General features: G+C 42.6%; 1 long non-coding RNA gene across 1 annotated transcript; it reads right to left on the bottom strand.

Annotated features, from left to right (window-relative positions):
* Window positions 1-6,151: 6,151 nt before the first annotated feature.
* On the bottom strand, window positions 6,152-8,523 carry LOC109489715. The gene is made up of 3 exons (XR_002142801.2): window positions 8,455-8,523; window positions 7,457-7,492; window positions 6,152-6,226 (listed from the first exon to the last, which is right to left on the bottom strand). It is a non-coding gene; the product is annotated as an uncharacterized LOC109489715 (long non-coding RNA).
* Between the last annotated feature and the right edge of the window lie 1,594 nt (window positions 8,524-10,117).

Here is a 10,117-nt window from a genome sequence, read left to right as displayed (position 1 = left end):
TGTTGCCAGTTGGTGTTTAGTGGACGTGGTGATCTCAGACCAGCACAGCATGATTAATCCAAAAAGGGTCAGAGGAGAGAAATAGTTGTGTTTTTTTTTTTCCTCCCTTAAGTAATTGGTAAAAATTATTTCTCCACATGGCTCATGCAAGTTCATTCAAAGTGAAAGAAAAAAAAAACAATTATTCAACTAACCCATTTTGGGTAGTTTGAAAGGAAGAGGAGGGTAGGTCAATCACTGGGCAGAGAAACATTCCTGATCTCCTTTCAGAAGAGCGTTTTGTCTTATGCCAGGACCCGAACTCTGAGGAAGCCACTTCATAGTCAGATGAGAAGGCCTGCCATTGAAACCCATTGCTCAAACCAAATCTGTTCACTTTTTGAGGATTCCGAGCTCAAGTTTAGCTGATGACCTGGCTCCTCGGTAGGTTTGCCGGCCTGTAGGTGGCATTCCATTTGTTCTATATGTGATTCTGGTTAATTTCAGGTAACATACCTTGCAGTTAAATCATGCATGGAATGGAGCTGATGAGTGGGCCTGCTGCCCCAGCATGATGCATGGCCTTGCAGGGAAGGGACCCAGTATCATCAGCTTCAAAGCCAAGCAGCAGAAACACTGCAGCCACTCAGTTATGGTTGACAAAATTCGTATGTTAGTCATTAATTTTGGTCTCTGGTGTAAGATTTCTAGGTAAGAGCGATAAGAGGAATGGGTTTCTTTGACAGTCTCTGGCCTATAAGAACTGGCATCGTGCCCAAACTACTGCCAGGCTCAAAATATTTCCTCTTTGCCTTACCCTAGTGACAACTCCAAGCATCATTTCAGGAATTCCTTGCAGCCTAATGCATATTGTTTGGGATGGTAACAAGTGAAACTTAAGCCACCCATTATTACATAAATGATTATTCAAATACCAGTATGTGCCAGGCATTGTGCTAGTCATTGGGAAAAAAGAAATAAATGATACCAGTAGCAAGATGGACAGCGTAACATAATTAGCATGGTGACTAAGAAATACTCAGGTATAAGTAGGGTGGGAAACTGCTAGAGGAATCGGAAAAAACAACAGAGAGTGATACTTAAGCCACGTGGCAACAAAGGCAGGCAGAGCTCAGGTGGTCATTCCAGGCAATGGGATGTCCGTATATAAAAAGACAGAGGTGCAGGAGCATGGAGTAGGTGAGTCCTGAGCCGTGGAACATGATGGAGATTATTGCAGACGGAATGGTACACAATCGTTCTGGTGGGTTGCTTATGGAAGACCCGAGGAGAGTGGTGAGATGAAAGATCCATCCGGCCTGGATGGAAAAGCATGGAAGGGCCAAGCTGCCCTTGGCACCATGTTGCCAGGGCACCATGGAGGCCAGAGAGTCTCTGGATCAGACTTACTTTGGAAAGCTTTGACCACAGTGTGGAAGGTGGGTTGGAGGGAGTCAAGATGGGACACAGGGGTGCCAGCCAGGAAGATGTTGTTCTGGGACAAACTGCAGGTCATTAAGGCAAGGTAGGGAGGTGATGGCGACACTGGAGAAATATTTTAGAGCTGGAATCCGTGTGGCTTAGTACCAAACTGGATGTGGTTGATGAGGTCGAAGGAGGATTCTAGAGTGAGGCCCAGATGTCTGGCTTGGGAGCAGGATATAAAAAGAATTCCATTTTAGACTGAGCTTGTGTTGTCTATGAGACACCCAGTTAGAGAAGTCTACTAGGATATATGATACGTGGGTCTGGAGCACAAGAATAAGGCCCAGTCCTGAGATGGATCATGGTGAGTCATCAGCATATAACCTAAATTGAAGAGTCTTTAGCTGTTTTAATGGGATGGGCCCAGAGAAGACACTTTAATTGAGGGGAGACAGGGCAGGTAGAGAACATGAGATACTGCCCCACCGTGAGGATGAGCCAGAGCACTGCAGAGGCCACTGCTGGGTTGGCTCTCTAGTCTCCATGCATTCATTCTCACAACTTAGAAATGGGCAGCAGGCCATCTTTGAGTGGGGTAAAACACTGAGGCAAAAGCCACAAGGAGAAGGTCATCCTCCTCCCCCGAAAGTCACTCTAAATTTCTATGGTGTTGCCAAACTCGTTCATACATACAAGGGTATCATTATCATGGCGATCCTAGGAAATACTCCCCCGTATCAGTCTGAGGCCTGAACAATGAAGCTTATGGGCAGGATGGAGGGTAGCGAGGAGCTCTCCCCTTCTGTGCAAATGGATCATCTTGTTCCGACCACCTACAAGGCTAAGATGGTAGTTAGGCAGTCTCTGGCCCAAATCTCAACCTCAAGGACTGCCTCTGTAGTATTCTAACACTACCTGGTTTTTAGTCTACAAGTGTATCTACTAAAAAAACACACATACCTGGACGATGCCATGCTTTAAGAACTTACCATGAATTACCTGGATATGACAGTGGACAAAGTCCTGGATTTAAAGTCAGAACATCTCACCTTGACATTCTGCCCTGCCACTAATTAGATCTAGAACTTGGATAAGTCATTTTCCTTTCCCAGGCCTCTATCCCCAAGCTTAAAATAAATGACAGGGTTCAATGAGATAATCCCTAATTTTTTTTCTCTAAATATTTCTGGATGAGATTGAGTTGATAGCCAGATACAAGTAACTCAGTTATCCAGTTATTTATTCAATGGATACATATTAAACACACATTCGGTTCTCCTGGGATGTACAAATAAAAAAGGAGCTCAGAGACTAGTAGAACTGAGATATATATTTTTCCTTAGGTGAAAACATATTTTCTCAAAAACTAATTCTTCAGGTTACAGCTCCTTTTTTTATGAGTCAAGCTTGGCATATGGGGTTGGAGGATCCTGGAGAGGAGAAAAAGCATTTATTGTCCAAAGTGATATCCTGAAAAATTAATCTTGAAACCGCAGATGCTGAGGGTCACAACATAACCACACTTTGGGGGACTTTTAGCAAAGAGTAGTACCAATAGATTGCAGTTAAATAGACATCCTGGCAACGGAATGATCTAAAATAGCAAGGCTACCTTTTAAGGTAGTCAGAACATAGAAACTCAAAGGTACCAGAGAAGGATAACCACGTGGTTTTGGGGTCTTCCAGAGGATATGAGCTATGTCTAGATATATGTGTCTAATGCGTGTGGCTCTGTCTATAGTAGAGACAGTTTTCACGGTAGCTAAGGCCAGTATGTACCTGCTGGAGCATCCCCACTCTTTCCCAGACTACTTCTTCTCTACGTGTCTAATCAAATAGAATATAAGTTAAGTTTCTGTGAGTTATAAAGGCAACTTATTTTAGGAAAAGTAAGATACAGGGGAGAGGATCAAAGGCTAATTAGAAAGATGAAAATTAACTTTTGAAACCAGAATCATCTGACTGGGATCATCAGTTTAGAAGTATCAGAGAGAAGTGACACAAGCATGGGAAATAGTTGATGGCAGAGTCGTCCCCATTGGAAGTCCTGGTGAGAATGCCCCTCCCTGTGGCTCCCTTGGAGCAATTTTAGATCTCACTTCCCTGGGGCCCGTTCAACCCTGTCATCAATTCTCTTATCTGTCCAGTAATCCTTCAATAAATTCCTCATCTGCTTATGCCAGACAGTTTAGGTTTCTCTCATTCATACTGTTATTGACTAAATGTTTGTGTCCCCTCAAAATTCATGTGTTGAAATCCTAACCCCCAAAGTATGGCATTAGAAGGTGGGGCCTTTGGGAGATGATTAGGCCACGAGGGTGAAACCCTCATGGATGGGATGAGCGCCCTTATGAAACAGACTTACAAGAGACTGCAGAGAGAGCGCTAGCTTCATTCCACCATGCGAAGACGTGATGAGAAATCAGGACCTTGCACGCGGGTTCTCACCAGAATCCACTCCTGCTGGCACCCTGATCTCAGGCTCAAATTTTTGTTATTTTGAAGCAACCCAATCCACCTACTTTGTTATAGCAGCTGAAACTGACTGAGGTGTGTATGAAGTGGATAAAGCCTTCTCCGTAGATCACCCAGTACAAGGAGCCCTTCCTGTTCAGAGGAAGGTCAGAAAACACGTTTGAAGTGGCCTTGGGGGACAAAGTAAATGGTCCTGTATTCTCCTGCCTGACTATGTGTGAGAAAGAGCAGTGAAATTTGGACTCCGTAAAGGTCTCTTTAATTGAAGGCTTATCATAGGGCATCTCTGTCTTAAAGAGATGGGTCCTGACACAGAAACCTTCCAACATGCCCCTGCTTACGTGTCCACGTGCGACTGCCAGCACAGTGATCTCTTTTGCCCCAGCTCCTCTCTCTTTCCTAGTAACTCAAGCAGAACTTCCAGAAGTTTTCCTGGGCTTCTGCTTTGGCTCTTGAACGAAGAGATTCCATTATCTTCTTCTCTGTCTTCAGCCTTGTCCACAAGTCATTTGTTACATTACAACATTTCCTGACATTTAGCAAATTCTTGAAAAGAAAGATTTAATCTTCTCAGGAGAAGCTGGAGAAGATTTATGGACGCCTATTCTTAACATGTCAAAATGTGGCTTGGCTGCTAAATTTACTGGGACCGCCTACACCGCTGAGGATTTCTGTGACTCTGCTGGAAATAATGGCTTTAGGAGGTAACCAAACAGCATTAGAGGAAAATATTTGAGAGAGAACAGATTTTTAGGTTGCAGGAGTATTTCTTATTTTATAAAAGAACATTACCATTTTAAGAGCTCATTAAGTTGTTTTCCCTTATGTTTGACCCCAAATTAGAGATTGGGTTTCTTAATTTTCACTTCTAAAAATCAGCTGTAAGATATCGGGTAACTTGAGTTTCCAAGTCTTCCAATGCCACATAGATTGGAAGCATTAATTCTTAAGTATTATTATGGAATAAATTGATTTTTGTGAGGTTGCCCTTTGTAATCCTGATTTTTTTCCCCTCTGCTTAATCATTACAGGTAATTTAAAAATAAATACTGCTGCAGGTGAACCGCTAGAAAGTATTTTACTGTCATTGAACCGAAAGGTAAAAACCCAATTACTGTATATACTGAACATTCTTCTGTGATAGTGGTTTCTTCGCTCTTTCCATATCTTTGTTCTGTTTATTTAACACAATTTCTCCCGGAATATATTGGTCTCCCTCCCATCCCTGCCTCCATTTCGCAGAAGAAAATGGTACTCTGTTATACAAATGTGTTCACTATTTCCTTTGAAACAGTAGTCAGTCAGTCCCCGCAGAAAGAATAGGTAATGAAATTCTATCTCTCAAGTGTGTGTAGACATATCAATCACTTTAAGTGGAAACAATCATTCCTCTGCCATTTGGAGCCAACATTTTTGAACACAGAAGCAGCACTGTTGCTTTTTGTTACTAAAAATAGTTTTTCCATAGAAGGCTTCCGTTTACCTTCCACCTATATGCTGCACAGGTCAAGAGAAGCAGATTTCCTGATAACATTTGATTGGAGCAAAGGGAGTGAAAGCAGGTGCGCTCTGTAATCTGGGGTTAGAGCGGCCGGAAGATGCGGGTCCGGCGGAGGTGACCCAGCGGCGGCGCGCTGCAGCCCTACGACCGGTTTCCCGTCTCCGCCCAGCTTGCTCCGCAAGTAGGACTTCCTTCCAAGCTATCGACTCCTAGACCCCCCAGCTCAAAATCCTGCACTGTTTTCCTCCCTTCCGCAGAAGCAAAAAGATTCTGGATTTGTGCTGTCACCTTTTTCTCATCCGACGCATTACACTTTTGTCTTGCTTTCAGTATTTTAGGGAGCTGACACCAGAAGATACAGAACATAAGGCATTCGACCTCTTGTATTGCAACGGCCCCCATCCTTCATGCCTGCTCCACCTACCGTAAACTTAAACACCCGCTCTTGTTTGAAACGCTGTTGGCTAAAGGCATGTTGCTGATGAACGAGAGAAATATCATGTTAGCACAAGGCATTCTCGTTACAGCGAAGCGCCGCTGCCTCTACCCAGGGCATTGCTGCTGTGGAGCCGAGCGGCTCTCGCTCCCAATCCCCAGATACAGAGCAGTATCAATGCAGAAATATTAAAGAGAAAATTAATAATTTATTTTAAAAATTCATTTGCAGCTGCACTTCAGTGAATTAATTACTTTTTGTCTTTCTCTTCTTATTCATTCCCCTCTCTTGCTAATGATCAAGTTAGAACTAGCAAGAGGAAGTAAGCGGGGTTGGAAGGAGTGGGAGTCGGGTGCTGCTAGAACAGAAAGCACAAAGAACGCGCTTGCAACGTGGGTGCCCGGAGGGACCTGACAAGAGAAAAGCGGTAGGTTAAGCTTAATCCCGTCTTCTTCATCCCCAAAGCAATAGGAAACCACGTTACCATGGTATACGTTCTACTTAGTATTTTAGGAGAGGGGAAAATTAAAATCCAGCAAGCAAAAGCCCCAAGTTATTAAAAAGATTAATCTGTTGTTTATCACTACATCTTCTATGCAATTCTCCTCCCTGTATGCTCATTAAATGGTATAGTCACACAGACAAAGTGATGGCATACTATCGCTTAAGTGTTCATGGAGCTCCTGTACGGATTTCCAGAAGGGTTGGGGTAGGCGCAGCAAATTTTGTATAACACTTGCTTATCACAACTTGCCAGGTGACACTAAGGTAACATTATGGCAAGGTTCAAATCCAGGGCCATTTTAGTCATTTTCTAAGAGAGAATAGAAAAATCAGCCTGAGAAATTTCATTTACCAAACCCCAGATGGAGGCAAGGCAGATGCTTTCTTCCATGTTTAAAACATCCAGGGGACAGGGAGCTGGCTTCTATCATGCCAGCCCAAGCTACCATTTTAAAACATGCAAAAGATGTGCTTTTTAGTATACCTTAGTCTAAGTAGCCAATTAATGGGAGAAATAACCTTTGTACTAATGAGATTTGAAAACGAATGTAAAGGCAAAACTGAATTTTCTCTAATAATCGTGTTGCTCTGACGTAGGAACCATAGCCATTTGAGTACCAAATGATCCCCTCAGGGAAAAACAATTTCCTTGGGTGTGATTGGATGCTCTGGTATGTGCGTAAGTGGAAAGGGGGATAAAGTGAAGGCTGAAGATGGAGGGAACTCAGTGTTTAGTTTTTTCCGAAAGATCAGAGACAGGGAAAGAAAAGAAGGAAGTAAGCACAGAGAGGAAAGAGGGGATCAAAGCCCATGTTAATGACATTAGGGGCAGATACTCTTCTCTTCTGTCCGGTACACACACAATGTCACCACGAGAGTCTTTTGACTCCTCTCTGAGGAGCAGTCTAGCTTATGTCAGAGCTCCGGGCCCCACGCTGTCATAAAGAGTCATTTGCCATAGCTTTCACAGGGCCTATGTAAGAGCTCATCAGCTAATTCCCAGTTCGTCTTCTGAAGGTTGAAATGGGACACCACCACCTAAAAACTCTATTTTATGTAGTCTCACCTCTGAGTAAGGAGACAATGGCTTTGTGACTTTGTGTCTTTCAGTACAGTGGGAGTATAGCTGAACTTACCATTATGCCTCTTGGCTCGAATCTCGAAAGTGTGTCCTGTAAGAAACCAAAATAATCCATCTCGAGAGTCTGGGTAGAAAAGATTTCCTTTCTCAAACCTGAAAACTCTTCAGACCAGAAGAATGTATAATTACACCAATGTCTGTTTATGTAGCAGTTTTAACTTAAAGAGACCCATCCAAGAGGGAGACCTGTTCGATATTATTAAGCCAGGCACTAAATACCCTGGTAAATAACCTCCAGGCACTAAATACCCTGGTAAACTTCCACTGGCTGTGAACGGATACTTACTTATCCAGTTTCCCTAGAAATTCTTTATTTGAAAATTTATCAAAATGCGACTCATCGTATCAGACAATAAGAAACTGAAAATCTCCACCTGAGATATGCTTCCCCCGTTTCAAACAAACCTAGAATATTATTTGATAATCAGACAAAAGATGGTTGGTTTGTCTGTTTCATGTTATTATATATGTTAAAAGGACACTCTAGTGTCAAATGGAGTAATCGATGACAAAATTTTCCCAACATCTTGTGGCAAGTGATTGCACCAGCAGCTGGAAATTTGGTAGACATCTTTCCTTCCTTGTTCCTTCAGCAAGAACATTTAGAACACTATAATGATTGGCTTTAAGGAATCTTGTGCTTATGAAAAACTAACCTGATTCTGTTTTATGCATTCAGAGTTTGTCTCCTGCCAGACTCTGCATGCCCTGGCAGCTCCTGGAGGCTTTTGACTACCTAGTACTGCCCCCATGTGGGCCAAGAGTGTCACTAGTACAAGGAGCCACCTGCTTTCCATTTTTGACATTAGCCAAAGGAGGTAAAAGCCGTGATTTCTAATAGCTTTAATTCTATAGACCGATCTACATTTTCAAGTGAAATAGGACTGTTTTCTGGTCTCGGGGTTAGTCAGAAAAAACTACTAGGCCAGTATGCCTGAAAATAAAGAATAGAGGAGCGAGGGTAGGAAAATCTAGGCCAACGTTCTCTCTCACCTGGGATTCTTGTTTTTCTCCGCCCAGAAGGTCAAATCTCAGCTGAATCAGTATGCAGATCACAGATGCAGCAACTACAGTTCCAGACTAGGGAATGTGCTAATTGGCTCACCCGCCCAAAGAACCAGGGTCCCAGGCGTCTGACACACAGCCTCTGAGGGAAGCAGGGCTTAATGCAGGACAAAATGTTCTTGCCTCTCTCTGCTCTGTCACCTATGCTTGCTTCTAGCAAACAGTCTGGCCATATGCAGTGGTGACTGGAGCTCTTTCATAATTATTTCTCTCACTGTGGACTAATGTGTACACTTGGGATTTTAGAACGTGATCTAATTCTGAAGAAATTAAAATTAAAGCCAGTACCCCTTCAGCCTTCTTTTTTCATACACTTCTGTAGCGTTCCAAATCGTGCTCTAAATAGTGTAACGCATTGAAAAGGTAGGTCAGAAACTTGACCTTAGTGTCCTTAAGGCCCTTGAAGTCTGTTCTTACAGAAAGAAGATGGTCAGAGCTAGAGTCCCCTCCCAGACGACATGGTATAAAGAACCACCCTGTTGGTTGCTTGCATGTCAATCCCTCCGCTATTTCCTCAGGATCCCAATTTAAAACCGCTTAACTGTTTTCTGGAAGAGACGGAATATTGTAGAGAAGGAGCATAGAGACTCACGAGAGAGAGCACCTGCCCGGTTCTGGGAAGCCATGATATCCTTAGAGCTCTCTTGGAACAGGAGGCTATCTTCCCGAATCGTATGGTGTCCATGGAGCTAATGCAATAGGACTGGGAACGAACCTCAGCCGTCAGTTGTTGATTAACTCTGATAACTGACCCTGGCTAACGAGGCAGAGGTTTTTCATGCTTCCGCTGCCTAATGTCGCTCATTAGATGTACATTTATTAAATATTCAGATAATTGCGGTAGTCATAATAGCGGTAATGATGGCCACGTGATCACAAGATGAAGAAGGCATCCTTGAGCTGAAAAGGTTTTATTTTTTCGAAGCAAGTCAAAGAGCCCACAGTACAGCCGTGAGCCATCGCAGAGCATGTAAAGACTATCAAGTGTTCCTTTGCTGTATAACCTTTTTAATAAACTGAGAGTAATCACCTCAAAGAGTTTTCGAGATTACCTGGATACCCAAAAGAACTACCGATTCTCAGACAACACAGATACTTTCTCCCGATTTAAGTTCGTATTTTGACCTGAAACTAGCAAAGAAAAGCTCTGTGTCAGCCTTGTAATTTACGTTCTGCTTCAGTTCCTTATTTATGATAGTTAGATTTGAGGTCAAATACCCTTGTGGGGCCAACTACCTTATATTAAAGAGAGCCTTCAGCCTCGACCAAATAAGACTTTTTTTTTTTTTTTAAATAGGTCTGCAGCTGAAAATTTTTTCTTGCCACTATCTTTCAACTTTTATGTTTGTCTTTCATGAGTCCCCAAGTTTGGGGCAGGGTGAGATGTGAAGATGTCAGAAAATTCAAGGAAACTTCTATTTTGTAAGATTCAAAAGGATTTGATAAGAATATGAATTGTCAGTTTTGCTCATCACTCGGTTCTAAAATCTATACTCCAAACCTTTCATGTCTGTCTTATCCCTCACTAACATCAAACATAATAAAATCAAAATAATCTTCTGGTAAAAATCAGGTTTCAAAATTTTACCAT

Source organism: Ailuropoda melanoleuca, chromosome 20, assembly GCF_002007445.2.
Source record: "Ailuropoda melanoleuca isolate Jingjing chromosome 20, ASM200744v2, whole genome shotgun sequence".
NCBI lineage: Eukaryota > Metazoa > Chordata > Mammalia > Carnivora > Ursidae > Ailuropoda > Ailuropoda melanoleuca.
The sequence above is the reverse complement of the archived record's forward strand: the minus strand, read 5'-3'. Positions and strand labels throughout refer to the sequence as shown.